Source organism: Ictidomys tridecemlineatus, chromosome 1 (assembly GCF_052094955.1).
Source record: "Ictidomys tridecemlineatus isolate mIctTri1 chromosome 1, mIctTri1.hap1, whole genome shotgun sequence".
Lineage (NCBI taxonomy): Eukaryota > Metazoa > Chordata > Mammalia > Rodentia > Sciuridae > Ictidomys > Ictidomys tridecemlineatus.
Genome location: NC_135477.1, coordinates 43,872,904 through 43,887,638, shown reverse-complemented (window position 1 = coordinate 43,887,638; position 14,735 = coordinate 43,872,904). Strand labels below are relative to the sequence as shown.

Here is a 14,735-nt window from a genome sequence, read left to right as displayed (position 1 = left end):
GCTTCAAAAGTGGTCAGAGCCCTAGTGGGTGCTGGGAGCCTGGTGGATTCCTGCTGGTGAGACCCTAGCTCCCTCAAAAGGAAAGGCTGTGCCTTCCCCAGGGGCCTGACAGGTCTCTGTCTCTGTGTGGTGGGGTCTAGAACCTCCACCTGGGCAGGACCCCACATCTGTACTTGCAGCTCCCCGAGCCACTGTGACAAGGGCCACCCCTGCACCCTAAGCCTTTCCCTGGCAAGCACAGTACTGGCAGAATCTTGTTAAGTCCTTCAGCTCTGTAAGAACAGGGACTCTCTTCATCTCCATTTTACAGATGATCAAACTGAGGTCCAGAGAGGCTAAGTTCCTTACCCAGTACCACACAGCACACTTTCTCAGTGAGCACCATCCAAGCCCCTAAGGATGATGGCCACCCTCCTCTTGCTGGGTGGTGCTCAGCCCCTCGAAACACCACCGCTGCTGCTTTAGCTTGGTGTGGGGCCACGGGAAGAGACAAGCCGAGACCAGAGAGGAACAGACCATGCAGAGTCACATAGTGATGGGAGACCGGATTTGAACTCAGGCCCTGGCTGGGAACTGAGTCCCCTTTCCTGACATTCTGCATTAGATCCCCCTCTGGGAAAGGGTGAGGGAGGCTCACCTCCTTCCCAAAGCCACCCCCAACTGCCCCAGCAACAATTCCTAACAACTAGAGGCCTGTGGCTCTGGCACCGGCCCACTCACCTTGGGGGAAGAGGGAAGGAAGGGTCTCCCTCCTCCTAAGTCATCAAATGAACAACTCTTCCTCTGACCAAGGCACAAGGGCACAGCACGGATGGTGGCACCCAGTTGCAGCCCTATGTCATGGTTTGGGGCCTCAGCTCTGCCACCTACAGTGCTACCTTCAGCCCCAGCCTCTTCCCTACCAAACCTCTGGGCCTGTGCCCCGGGGTGCTGCCCCCTCACCCCAAGACTCGGCCCAAGAGAATGATGTCCTCAAGGCCCCATTTTACCCCTAGGCCCATCTGGGTACGCCCTCCAGCCCTCTCTCCCCACACGCCTAGACCTGGAGCCCTCTGCCCATCCCTGTCCTCCCCACCTCACCCTAGACGGTGGGACACCCTAGGGAGGCTGTGTCCCATGACCCTTTGCCCTGCCCCCACCCGCCACTCCTTTTCCTCTGGCAGATAGTAGCAGCCATTCGGTATTAAAAGAAGGAAATGGATGATTGAATGAATGAATAAGTGAACAAAGAACTCCTGGAAGTCACTTTGCAGCTCCATCTTGAAAAGGAGAGAACCTAAGCAGGAGATAGGTGAGATCCTTCCTTCCCTGACAGGCACTCTGGGTCCCCAGCGGAGCCAGAGTGTGGCCCCAGGTTTGCATAGAGTGTCTTGGGTCATAAGCTTTGCACACATGGAGGTGTCTGGGAGGGTTCAGAAGCAGATGTTGCTATCTCCCAATGATCCAGAGCCACCAGGCCTGGCATGGCCACCTCTCCAGCAGGTCAGCCAGACGCTGCCTGTCTGCTCCTCCCACAGGTCCTTGCAAACTTTCCAGCAAGAGAGAGGAAGGCTGCAGAGCCAGGGACCTCCTGTGCGGCAGGGCAGGGCCGGGCTGGGCTTCCCTGGGCTGGGTGCGGCAGACTGTGGAACAGTTCTCAGGGGAAGTGAAGACAGACAGGGTTACTGACCCAGGGCACCTCGTGACTCTAAGACAGCCCTGCCCAGGAGTTTCCCTGGACCCCAGCTACCTGCTTGCCAAGTCTGTCTTTCTTATCTGCTCTTTGAAGCTAACTGTCGTGACTGCTCTGTGGCAAAATGGTTCAGGGGACATCCAGCCCTCCCCGGAACACTCACGGCCCCCCAGGCCCCTGGGCTGGACTCCGCCAGGCCTGGAATGAGGACAGGGTCGCTGTCTCATGGCTCAAGGAGGAGAGAAACACTATCAGGATGTTCTGGACATTCAGGGAGGGGAAGGTCACTTGAGGGACTCTCAGGGAAAGCAGCGTGGAACAGGTGGTCCTTTGGGCATCGAAAGGTGGACAGGGCTCCGAGGGCAGCCACGCGCCACGGAGATGCATGGTTGGGGGTGCGGTGTGGGCTGAGGCCGCTGGCTTCTGCCTATTTATACCGTGTGGCCTTTGGGCTCTGCTGGACATTTTCTTTTCTGTAAAGTGGGACCCTCCTGCTCCCGAGTGATGGGACTGTTTAAGGGGTGTGCAGTACAGCCCTCGCTGGTAGGCAGAAGGATCTGCCCTGTTGGCAAGCTGCGTCGCTCTGTGTGTGTGTGTGTGTGTGTGTGTGTGTGTGTGTGTTTAGAAAGAGAGAGGAGCTCTGAACCAAGGCTCTCAAGTGGCATCAGCATAGCCCCTGCCCCACCCTGGGCAGCCCAGGCCTGGCCAGCTGTGGTGTGCTGACCGGTGCCCCAGCAAGTGCCAGCACCCACGGCTCTCCAAGAGCAGTCTGAGATTCCCGGAGTGGGTGAGTGGCCAAGGGGTGACCAAAAGCTGCCTGCCCTGCGTCTAGCAGGCCTGGGTCCCCACCGAGGCCCAGGAGCCCAGTCCAGCTCTTCTCCTGGGTCTGGATCCCCAGCCCCCAGCTTGGTGAGGTCAGGGAACATGTATTCCAGGAATGCAGGAGGCGGGCGGCTGGCCCCTTTGGATGGGTTTGGATAACCATGGGGGTAAATATTTGCCTTGCTGCTGGAGCCAGCTCTGGCCACCAAGGGAGGGCTGTCCCTAGGGTCATGTCAGGGGATGCACCTCCAGGTGGGTCTTCAAACTAAGGAAAGCCTTACCCTCTGGAGAGTGTGTGGGGACAGTGGAGGGGCTCCCGGCCCTGGCCACAAGACATGCAGCCATTGGGTCCCTCGGTGAAGTGAAGTGCAAACAGCTGGCCAGTCTAGCCCAGGGACGGAGGGTCAGTGTGGCAGAGCTGCTTCAGATGGACTCAGCCGTGGGAGTGGCAGTTGGACCAGGATTGGTAGACCCCGTCGTCGGGAAGGTGGTTCTGATGTCCACGTGGCTGTTTATGACCTTGAGCAATTAGTTACTCACTTCCCCACATTTCCACAGTCCCCATCCCCCACACTCTTCCTGAATGGCCCCTGTGTCTGCACAGCCCACAGCCCAGGGCACAAGGTACACAGGGAATGAGAAGAAGGAGTGGCCAGAGCAAGGGTGAGTGGCTAAGGAGCTGAGCCCTGAACTCTAGGCTCAGGGGCGCCATGGTCTCTGCCCAGAGGACCACCCTGGAGCCATCTGACCCCTCCCCCAGTAATGGTCCCCAGCTTCCTTAAGGTGGAGGAGCTGGAGGAGAGATGGACCCCCGTCTGGAAAGGAGGTGGGGTGTCTGAGAGGCTGAGCCACTTGCTTGAGGTCACCTAGCAATAAAGAGCAGAATAGGGGTCCACCCTTGCCCCCTGGCCTCACCACACTGGCCAGGGCCAAGGCTCCGGCCCAGAATGTGGACTTACCCAGGTGTCTTCACCCCAAGCCTGTACCCAGTTCCTCCTAAGGGACTCTCGGAGGAGGAGGTGGAGAGGGGAAGGCAGGTGGTGGGGGAGCTCATCTTCGTCCCGGGATAGTCCCCACCCTTCAGTGACCTCTGCCTTGTCCAAGAACTAGCCTGGTCATTCCTTGGGCATGACACCTCCTGCCTTGGAACCTCACTCAGGATCCTGTTCTGCAAAATGGGCATCCGTCCTGCCTGCCCTTCTCCCAGGGACTTCAGACACCCCGAGCCACCTCCTCCTCCACCAGGGGCCCCCTGCCCCCTGCCCAGTGAGAGTCCTGAGCAGAAGGCACCCATGAAACCCCTTCTGGACATTGGGGCCCAGGGGATGCCCACAACTCATCGTGGTCCCTGAGGCTGAGGCTGCACCTCTCCATGGCTCAGAGGCCCTTGATTTAGTAAGAGAACAGCACCTTCCAGACCCGTGGTGTTTACCCTCTAGGCTACTCCAGGGGACACACAGCATCTGCCCCTTCTCTCCCTGGTCTGGCTAGGTGGCCAGGCCCTCCCAGGTTGTGAGCCTCAGGGGAGAGCACCCGCAGGGCTGTGGGTGGGAGCACTCTATTACCTCCGTGTCTGGGCTCCTGAGCGTCCCCTTCCCTGGGGTCAGGGCCACCAGGGCCCCCAGGCTCTGAGCAGGTCTGCTGAGCAGCTCCCAGGGCCAACAGGAGGAACAGAGCAGGGGCAGGGCAGAGCGCTCACCCACCTCTCCACGGTTCCCCCTGGCTCCTTGTTAACCATGTGACCTTAACAAGGCAGTCTCTGGGCTCACTTGCCTGGTTCTACCTCACAACAGTTCTCTGAGGGTTAAAGGAAATATCTCAGGCATAAGCCACAACACAGACTCCATAATGTGAATCTCTTACTCCTGACTTTTCCAGATGGGAGGTCCAGGGCAGGCCCACAGTCCCTGACCAGGGCCTGTGGTTCGAATCCTCTACTATCACTGTGTGACTTGGGGCAGGTTCCTTCCCCTCTCTGGTTTCACTTGCCCCACACCAAGGGACTGGAGCTGCAGGGGGCAGTGAGGCCCATGTGTGTGTACCAGGAGCTGGAGAACCCTGAGTGGACAGGGGTGGGCATTGTTCCTTGAGGCCTGGACCAGGTTCACTGAGTGAGTGATGGCTTTCCAACTCTGGCTTCTGTCTCAGCTGCCGGAATGATGATCTTCTCTTTGTCAGCAGCTCGGCTGGCCAGCTCGCCTTCGGGGACACTGAGCTGTGGGAGGTGGGGAGGCAGGAGACTGATTCCTGCCCCAGCCAGTGACCTGCTGTGTGACCCTGGGACCCTCTCTAGGCCTCAGTCTCCTCCTCTGTGAAATGGGAAAATTGGGGCCATGGAGTCCAAGAGTTATTTGTGTTCTTGACCCTGGGGCTTGGGGACCCAGTGCCCTGTGGAGCCCAATGCTGACCCCTTTGAGGTGGTCCATGCCTTAGCTGGTGTGCAGTGGGTGCTGTGCCCTGTGTTACCTTAGACCATCTGTGCATCTCTCTGGGGGGACCCTAATCCCCTCCATAGTTGAGACAATTAATGCAGAGAGGTTTGGGATATGTCCCAACCACACACCCGGTAAGAGGGTTGGAACTAATGGTTTTTATCACTGAGTCCAAACCTCAAACCCCAGACCTTGAAGCCAGGGCCTCCACCTCGCCCCGTGGCCTGTGTAGAATCCAGAGTGCTGTGGCCCCTGCATGGCCTCTCCTGCTGCTGGCCATGGCTTCCCCCTGAGACACGCAGCCTAGCAGGCCCACAGTCCCCGAGCCAGGCACTTTCCCAGGGGGACTCAGATTCAGGGCTCTGCATCCCACTGATGCCCACCAGCCAGGCCTCTGGGTCTCACTGTCCTGGGTTCCTGTGGGGATCCATGGGTGGAGGGGGTGGGTGGCATGTTGGTGGAGCATTCAGGGGGTGGGCCAACTGGACACCCTCCCAATAAGCCCAGGCTACCAGCAGGTCCTGCAGCTTCTCCACACTTCCTGTGTCCTGAGCCATCTAGGGCCATGCCCCTAAGATGCCCAGACCCTCCTGTGGCTTCCCTCTACCATCTCTGTGACGGGCTCTGCCTCCCCATCCCCATTCACACCACCTCTCCCCCCATACTCTGTATCCCTCCCACTCTCCAGTTCTCCACTGGACCAGGCTCCCTGCTCCTATCTCAGACTCTTCAAATATACTCTTCCCTCCCCTGGAATGCTGTTCCCTGCAGCTTGACCTGCTTCTCCCTGACTCATCCTCAAATTCACTTCCTTAAAGAGACCACCCTGTATTTTGCTGGGTGGCCCCTGCATTTGTTCTTCCTGGCAGGCATGACTTTGAACTGTGTACTGTTTTATTCCCTGCTCACTGTCTGAGTCCCCACGAGGCTGGGGACCACAATCACAGCACCCAGTGCTCATTAAATGTGTGTTGAGTGAATGAGTGATGTCACCCTGTCTCCCTGGATCCTCCCACAACCTTGAGAGAGAGCCTGGGATTCCATCTGGACCCATGAGGAAGCTGGAAGGAGGGAGCCCGGGAGCGTGTCCAGGTCATGCTCCTTCAAGTTCCCGTGTGTCAGAGGGGGCTGATGGGGCTTTCCTGGCCATGGACTTCCTGCAGGCAACAGCTCTTGCAGCATGAGTGCCCAGACCCTGGCACTGGACCCACTGACCACCCCTCTCATTGCAGGAGGATGGAGCTGGAGTGAAGTGGAAGGGCTGCCAGCTGCTGACCAGCACGTGGGACACTGGTGACTTGCGGATCACAGAGGTAGGCCTGCAGCCTAGCTGTCCCGATTGGAGGACAGGTGCTGGCACCTTTGGGGACTTCAGCCCTCGTGGGTGGGATTGGTGCTGGCGATCTTTGCTGGAATATCATCAGGCCATTGTGAGTGGGGCCCTGCACCCGGCGCCCCAGGGTCTCTTGTCCTGGCTGTCTCCATGACTAGAGGATGGAGTGGGGGGTGCCTGGGGAAAAGGCAGGCCTGGCATCCCCAGTCTCTGTCCCTGTGTACACTGCTCTGAACCTCCTGGGGCTGGGGCCCCCCCATGGAGAAACGAGGCAGCCACTCGGGAGGCCTGGGCGGCAGGGTGGCATGTGCCCTGGCATGGGTGCCCACCTGAACAGGCCAAAGGGGACGCTGAAAATCCCGAGTCTAGCACTTTGTCCACTGTGATCCTGGACGGTTACCCCGCACCTCGGGTTACCCGTCTGTCTGATGGGGAGGGGCCCCACTGTCGTGGTGAGGGAACATCACACTGCGCAGAATGTTTTCAAGGGTGCAGGGACCCTCTCTCCCCCCCCCCATGCCTCCCCATCCCCTTCCTCCTGAGGACCCACCAACACCAGGATAGACATGCACTGGTCACCTTGCTGATGAGGGGCTTGGGGTCCCTCAAGGGGCTCCTGAGAGTGGCTGAGCCTCCAAATAGGACTTGGGACCTGGTCATCATCATGTCTCATCAGAGGGTGGCATTTCAGGCTTGATCACCCCTACACCCAGGGGCAACCTGTGCGATCCCTGTTTGCTCTGCGGCTCTCAACCCAGTGCAGAGACGCCTTCACAGACAAGCTTCCTTGGCCAGGACACTTTATCCCAAGGTGTCATGACCCCAGGGATCAGCCTGGGAAAGCAAGTGGCTCCGCTGTGGCATGGAGGCTTCACTCGCTGCCCTCAGCTTCTCTGTAGAGCCCGGTGTTCACAGTGGACCCCAGGCAGGGCAGAGCCAGCTGGGCTCAGGCTCTGGAACCAGCGAGGCGGGCTTCATCCCCCTCCTGCTGCAGGAATCCCCGCTCCCTGCTCCTCAGCTCTCTGCTCTTGGGCAGGTTCCTTCTCTGGGGTGAGAGCCAGTTTCCCACCTGAAAACGCACTGTTCACGACACACTGTAGATGGCGCTGCTCCGAGGCCGCAGAGAAGCTGAGAATCCTTTCCAACATTACAGTCCCTGAGCTTCGTCCCAGGCACTCTGCTCCCCACAAGAGCCCCTCGGGGAGGTTTATTTAATGCCTCATTCTCTAGAGGCTTGGTGTGGTGAAGGGACCCCTAGAGCTGTAAGTGGGGAGTGGGGATTTGAACCGCAGTCCGGGGGAGCTAACCGGCTCTCGGGGCTCTAGAGAGGTGAGGCCGCAGTTGCCTGGCCCAGTCCTTCCAGCTGGCTGCTCTCTGGAGCCAGGGGTGGCCCCCACTGCAGATGGCAACTCCCCTCCCCCTTGGGGACTGCTGGCAATCCGGCACAGCCAGGGGAACCCACTGCTAATTGTCAGGTAACCTTTAAAATTCTCCTTCACGGTGGGTTCTCTTTTCGGATGTTTTTCAAGGTAATTCATTCCCTTTCCAGAAATTGCCAGTGGCGGAGCATTAGGCAGCTGGTAATTAATCATAGGAGCGGCTTCCAGTATTATTTTTTAAAAAAAGAAAAAGAAAAGGAAACAAAGAACAGAAGCCTTGATGGGAAAAGAGAACCCCTCCAAGGCAAGGTGGTAATCAATACTTCCGGCTGGGGTTGGGGGTGGCAGATGGGCAGCCTTCTCCATTTTGTCCCAGGGCTGGCAGATGGTCAGCGCCCACAGCAGCATGAGGTTCTGCTCTTGACCATGAGCTCCTTGCGTGACTCTGAGAAGTTGCTGCCTCTCTTTGGACTCAACTTTGCCATCTGTAAAATGGGTGAAGGGTGAGCCATAGACTAGAGAAGCATGTTAACAGTTACCCTGGAGCCGTGCACACTGCTGATATTTTAATGAGTGCATAGATGGTTATCTGGGTCTCTGAGGAAGTGGTAAAGGCTACAGCTCTGTTATAATGTGGAGCAACCGTCAGGTTTGATGGGCCAGTGGTGTCACTCTCCAAACTAAGGAGGAAAGGACAGTCAGGCCCACGGGCCAGGAGAGCTCGGGCCACACAGTGGTAACCCTGCTGTTTCCTTGGCTTCTTCAAATGCAACTTTCCAGGAGTCTGAGCTGTCTGGAGATTTGCTTTGTTTTAAGATTCCTCTTGGGGAATATTGTGAGTTCTCCAAGGGCACAAGCTGGAGTTGGGGTTGCTCAGGGCATCCAGAGGGCAGATAAGGGGCATGGAGCATCCCTGAGTGCCAGGGCAAACATGAAGCTCCCTAGGACAGATGCCAGAGAGGCTAGACTGGCAGGGGGAAGTCCCTCCCTCCAAAGCTCTTTCCCCGAGGCCCCCAGGGAGGGCTGCAGGGGGCACTGTCCATGCAGGACACTGATACTGTGCTCCCTCCTTTGACTGGCCCCACTGCATGGGCACCAGGGCACTGAAGAGCATCAGGGGAAAGACCCAGGCTCCTTAACCAGGGGGTTCTCCAGCTGGGACTAGGATGGGATGGGGTGGCACAGAGAGGGGGACGGGGGGAAACAGAGGGCCCTTGTCTGGGAGTAGGGGCCTCAGACATGGGTCCATGGAGGTCATGGTCAATGTGCCCTCCCCAATTCCCTTTTCCTCCCTAGAATCTGGGCCACGGTCTTTAGGAGGGAGCCGCAGCTGGGGCATGTTTTCCAAGCCCTCCCCTTAAAGCCCCCTCCTCTGCCAGGGAGCCAGGGGTGGGCCTGACAAAGCCCAGCTTCCCCTTAGGAACTTCTCCCTCTGCCTCTACTGCGGGGCCCTGGACCTCCACCCAGACACCCAGGAGGGGCACCATGGCCCTAGTGGGAGCTAGAGTAGGCTCTGAACTTGAACTTCAGCTGTGTGAGCCCATGTGCGCTGGGGTGAAAAGGTGTGAGGGTGAGGGTGTGGTGTTTCGGGCCAGGTCCAAGGTCGTGTGAATCAGCTGGAGCGGTTCAGGAACAGGGAAACCCCCAGGTCTGTCGAGACCACGCAGAGGCAGCGCCTCATGAAGACCCTCACACCGACTCCCTACTCAGACTGGCTGGGTGGGCCCCTGACGAGGGTCAGCATGGGGGTCAAGGTGGACTCCCAAGGGACCCCAGAGGGGATAGCATCTAGGGCTGAGTGCGCCGGCCTCCCTCCCTCCCACAACCGACAGAACAGGCTTTGGGTGTCTCCGGGGTGAAGCCAGGATGGGCCCAGCAAGTGCCTGTGGGTGGGCCGGGTCTTCTAGGGGGGTCCTCCCAGCAGCCAGGCCCAACCTGGCCCTGTGGCTCCTGTCTGGGCCTCGGGCTGCAGGTGGTGCTGTGGGTGTGTGTGTGTGTGTGCTCGCCTGGGCTCTCCTGGGTGCAGAGCCATGGTCCTGCCTCTCCCTGCTATCTGTCTCCTCTTCCTCTTGGTCCTGCCCAGCAGCCCCCGTCTGCTGCTCCCTCCTCAGCACACCCCCCTCTCTCTGGAATGCCTCCCTGAGCTCCAGGGCCTCCCCACCTCTGCTGCCCTTTCCCTCAGATCCTCTCCTGACCAGGCAGCCCGGTGGCAGGTCTGCTGTGTGTCACGCCCTCCGTCGTCTCCAGCACTGAGACCTCCCGGGCTCCCAGCTCTGCCATGTTTATCCTGAAACACGCCGCTGCCTCCCTTGCTGCCTCCCTCCCTCCCTCCCTGCACTTTGGAGGTGTCCCAGGCATCTCCCCACACCCCCGGGCCTTCAGAGCAGTGCTCTGTGTGTGGCCAGGTGGTGGGGGCACCAGGTGGCTCTGTCCCCTCCCTGGGGATCTTGACCTGCTCTTCAGGCCACTCGGGGTGGAGATGGATCTCACAGCTCTGAGCACAGGCCGAGAGACCACCCACCCCAGGGCTGCGCACCTCTTGGGAAACAGAGGGGCCTGTGCCCACCAGCGGGGCCGTTGGAAAGCTGGCGTTCCCCTGCAGCATTAATGAAATCCCTGCTATAATTAGCAGTGAGGTGTGCAGGAGCTGGCCGCCTGGCGGGAGCCTGTGTATGCTCATGAATAAATAAATTGTCCTCTCCCGAGGGAAGAGGGAAATGGAGGGTGGGCTCCCAGGGAAACGCCTGCCTGGGGGTTCTCAGTCACCCGGACGCCCTCTGAGGAGCTCTCTCCATCCCAGTCCCTGGTCAGCATCTTCCTGGAAGTGCCCATTATGTGCCTGGCCACTCAGCCTAGTATGGGACGTTGCCACCATCTGGCCACCACCTCCATTCCCAGCCACGTCACATGCCAGCCTCCACCGGCGCCCTGGGGTTGCAGGGACCCTGCCCACCTGCTGCACTCCACAGCCCTCCCACCCCCAGCAACCTCCCGCTGGCCAAGTGCTCTCCCCTTCCCACCTCTGCCCCTGGGCTCCCTGACACCTGCTCCCTCCCATTCTCTCCTCTACTCCAGGCCCTTCCTCCTGGCGCTTTTGGAGCCCTTGAAATTACGCATGGGGTGGGCCGCTGTCTTGTTTCTTACTGATCACGTATGGGGGTGATGATATATTAGATACGCAGGGAAGACAATTTACATTCTATTTGCCATTCTGAGTCTTGGAAATCTGGTGTGTGTTCAACACGTACGCATCTCCTCTTTGTTCATCCACCACGGGGCCTTCCGAGTGCCTGGTAGATGGCACAGGCTGGCAGGGAACAGCTTCCTCACTTTGCAGTGGGGAAACTGAGGCCCAGAAGAGGGTGTGTTGCAGAGCGCAAGCTCTCTCTGTAGGCGAGGCTGCCGCCGTGCTCCAGCACAGAACCAGGCACTGAGGCCATAAAGACAGATGGAGGCAGGCAGGACTGTGCCTGGACCCCACACGATTGACCCTCCCTGTGAACAGGGCTTGCAGTGAGCTTAGGCTGGCCCCCACCTCATCCCCAGTAGTCCCAGTCCAGGGCAGCCCCCCACACTGTGCCGTCCTGGCCCTCCCTCATTCCTCCCTGCTTCTAGACACTGAGCACAGAGCATAGGAGGAGGAAGAGAATTGCCTCCCTGGAGTCTGGGGCTGACCTGCCAGCCTGAAAGTGTTCTCCAGAGGTGGGGTCTCTCTGGGGGAGCGGGATGGCAGCAGAGCAGCCCCTTCCGGAGCCGATTTTCTTCTTTGTTGCTTGCAAACCCCGTTCGGCTGCACTTGGCCGCGGGCTCCATTTACAGCTGCCTCTCTTGTTTGCCTCTGCCCAGGCAGCGTGGCAGGGAGTCATGGAAGGTTCAGGTGCTGAGCCATCTCCCTCCATGGGGCTGCGGCCACTCTGTCAGGGACCCTCCTCCTCCCTCCAGCTGCAGAGCTTGTGCGCACTGAGCCAGAAGCCCCCTCTTTTTCTCCACGTGCTCTCCCATCTCCCTCCTCAGCCCCTGCACCCATGACTTTTCCTTTCTTCTGCTTCTTCGCACCAGCTGCCTGCTGTCTGCCCCACTGGACCTAAAGGTCCTCTAAGGCTCAGGGCAAGCTCCAGGCCGCATCCTCATCCTGGTTCCTGGTGCTCCAGGGCTGGAGGGCAGCAGAAGCCTCAGCACTCAGGTTGTGTGCCCTCGGCTCCCTACAGGGACAGCAGAGGTTTATCTAGTCTGTTGGTTCTCTCAGAGCTCGATGGGATTGGTTAAGAAGGGTTCTGGGGCTTTCCTGTAGATTCTGTGAAAAATAGCATCAGTCACCATGAGGGGTGCACACCTGCCCTCCCCACTCCCCTCCCTGGGCACCGAGTTCTCAGTTCTGGGCTGAGGAGGCGGGAAGAGGCAGTGACCTCAGCGTGATCCCTACCGGTGACCGTCCACCCTGGCTGCTGGGTGAGCTGCTCCCCAGAGAACCTTCCAGAGCCCACGGTGAGCTGACTGGTTAATGGAGAGAGGGAATCTGTGGTCTCCAAGCTTCCAGAGACTTTCCCCTCCCATCTGCCTTTCCCGATAAGTGCATCTCACCCTCTTCGGTTCCAGTTTGGAAGCAGCACATCTTGCCTCGCATCTGTTCAGGACCCTTCCTCATTTCCCTGAGGCATCTTTAGGGGCTCCTTTTGGAGCTGGAGGGAGTGTCTCTGCTTCAAAACCTCCGTGGAATTTTCTCCCGTGGTGGCATCTCCATCTGGCATGGTCTAACCTGAGATCCATCCCTGGGTGGCCCTGTGAGCTCTCTCCAGCCCCAGCCCCAGCCAGACTCCCCATCACATTCACCCATCACCCATCCCTGCTCTTCTCGCTGCCCGGGAGCCAGCTCTGCACCCTGCACCTCCTAGCTCCCTCCTGCCCAGTAGATGCAGGGTGGCCAGTGACTGAGCCAGGAGGACTCTGATGACCTAGAACCTGCAAACAATCTGGAACACTTTTTCTCTGTGTGAAAGAAGCATCCTTTAGGAAGCTCAGCCCGTCCCCAGTCACAGCTCCAGGAGGGCTGACAAAGGACATCCCATGCTGGCCGCAGCTCTTCCAGGAGTTGCTCAGACACAGTTTCGTTCTTATAAATTCAGGGTGGTAAAGGACACAGTAGGGCATGTGGTTACCGTGTGGGTGTAGGGACAGAGCTCTCGGTTTGAATCCCTGCTCAGCTACTTCTCAGCCGGGTGAGACTGGACAAGGTGATTTATCTTTGTCTCCCCTCTGGTTTCTCCTCTGTGAAGCCAGGAGTGAGTGGAAGAATGGAAAGCAGCCGGAGATGCCCGGGGCCCATGGCCCCTGCTCACTGTAGACTGATCCCCTTGGGGGGCTGACTCCGGCCCCAGACAGGAGCATTCACTTGAGGTTGGCATCCGTCAGCTCTGGTAACCAGATACTGCCCTCCTGAGAGACCCTGGCCCCTCAGTCCTTACTGAAGCTTTCAGATGGGAATCTTGGGGATGACACTTCAGGACAGAGACAGTGTCGCCCAAGCCTGCCAGCACACACGGGCCTTCTGGGCTAGCTCTGGCTTAAATGCAGATTCTTGGGCTCTCTCCTGCGATCAGTTCTGTGGGTCTGGATCTGGACTCGGGTCTCTGAAGCTTTAACAGATGCCCCAGATAATCCCTGTGGTCAGGCCAATCTGATACATCAGAGCCTGGAAAGGGGAGCTGGACTAGGGGCAGGGCCCTGGACGGTGACGTGGCCCCACTGGCATAGGCAAGGCCTGTCTCCTTCTGTGGTCCAGGATTAGCACTATTAAACCAAGGGTCCCCATGATCCGTGAGGGCTCCTCCTTCTCTTGAGACCTTATGGTGACCTGATGGGACTACCCTGACGTCCCGAGGGCCAGGCTCCTGAGGTCAACTGTGGTTTCTGCCCCATTCCTTTGGCCACAGAGCATTCGGCCTCCCACCAGCCCTAGAAACCAAGAAGCTATCCCCTGGGCACGATGTGCCATTTAATGGCCAACCCCTGGGGCCTTCCAGGGACCCTATAGCTCAGCAGGCGCCTAACAACTCCACTAAGATCTGAGAACTTTCCACAAGCCTGGCGGCGGACCGCTCGTCTGGAGCTGGCTGAGGGGGCAGGGAGGGGACAAGAGTGGAGCGGGGTCCTCGGGCTGAACTGAACTGAAGGATGGCTCCCAGAGCCCTCTCCTGTTACAGGTAGGGAAACTGAGGGGCCTTGCCAGACCACCCAGGGAGAGAGCAGGGGACACTTTGCATCTCTGGGCCCACAGTCTGGTCTCTGGGCTGCATTGCACTCCAGGTCTCCCCTCAGGCTACCTGGGATGGGCAGTCCCCCCAGATGGCAGCCCTGGGAAAAGACAGGGCCAGGTCACGAGGGGGGCCAAGGAGCCGCCTGCTCCTTGACCTGCACTGTCAGCCTAAATCAACTGACAGTGATTTAGGCCACTCCCGGTCCCAGGGCAGCCCATGGAGGGTGTCTAAAACTACGCCTGCAGAGGGCAGTGAGGAAGCAAGAGAAATGAGAAGGCCCCACACTCCCTTCCCACCCCCATTGCCACCCTGGGGCACTCAGGGCAGTCAGTGCCCAGAGAGGGAGAGGCTGGTCCTGTCCTAAGGAGGCTTGTTTGAGGCTGGGCCAGCCAGGACAAGGGACAGAGAAGGACTTATGCCCCAGGCCTTCATCCACTCCCACCTGGGTGATGTCACGGCCTGGGGCTCAGAGTCTGTCTGGGTGGTGCTGTCACTCAAATGCAGGGCCAGAGCTCGTCTGACCACTGGCATCCTGCTGGCACAGCCTGCCCTGAGTGTGGGGCCACGGTGGGTGGCTTCATTTCTCCGGGCCAGTATCCCCAGCTGGGTGCCTGGTACAGGTTCCATTCCAGGCCTTTGTACAAGTCACCCCACCTCCTGGTACTCTCCATCTGAAGGTAGCGGTATGTAGTAAGCGCCTACTCTTGGTATGATTTCATGCTCGGCTCTTGGGGCCAACAAAAAAAGTAGACCTGTGCCAGCCCTCAGGGAGCTCGGGGCCTAGGTCACCGTGTAAGCTGGTGCAGGAGCAGTTGGTGATACGTGGGGCCCATGGAGCCGTGT

The 14,735-nt window shown here is 58.9% G+C and overlaps 1 long non-coding RNA gene across 2 annotated transcripts in view; it reads left to right on the top strand.

Moving 5' to 3' along the window:
• The window catches only part of LOC144375240 (uncharacterized), a 103,989-nt gene that overhangs the window by 76,551 nt on the left and 12,703 nt on the right, over nucleotides 1–14,735 (top strand). For both annotated transcript variants that reach the window (XR_013434826.1, XR_013434822.1), the window contains exon 4: nucleotides 6,159–6,239. This is a non-coding gene — a long non-coding RNA (uncharacterized LOC144375240). The remainder of the gene's footprint in view (nucleotides 1–6,158; nucleotides 6,240–14,735) is intronic.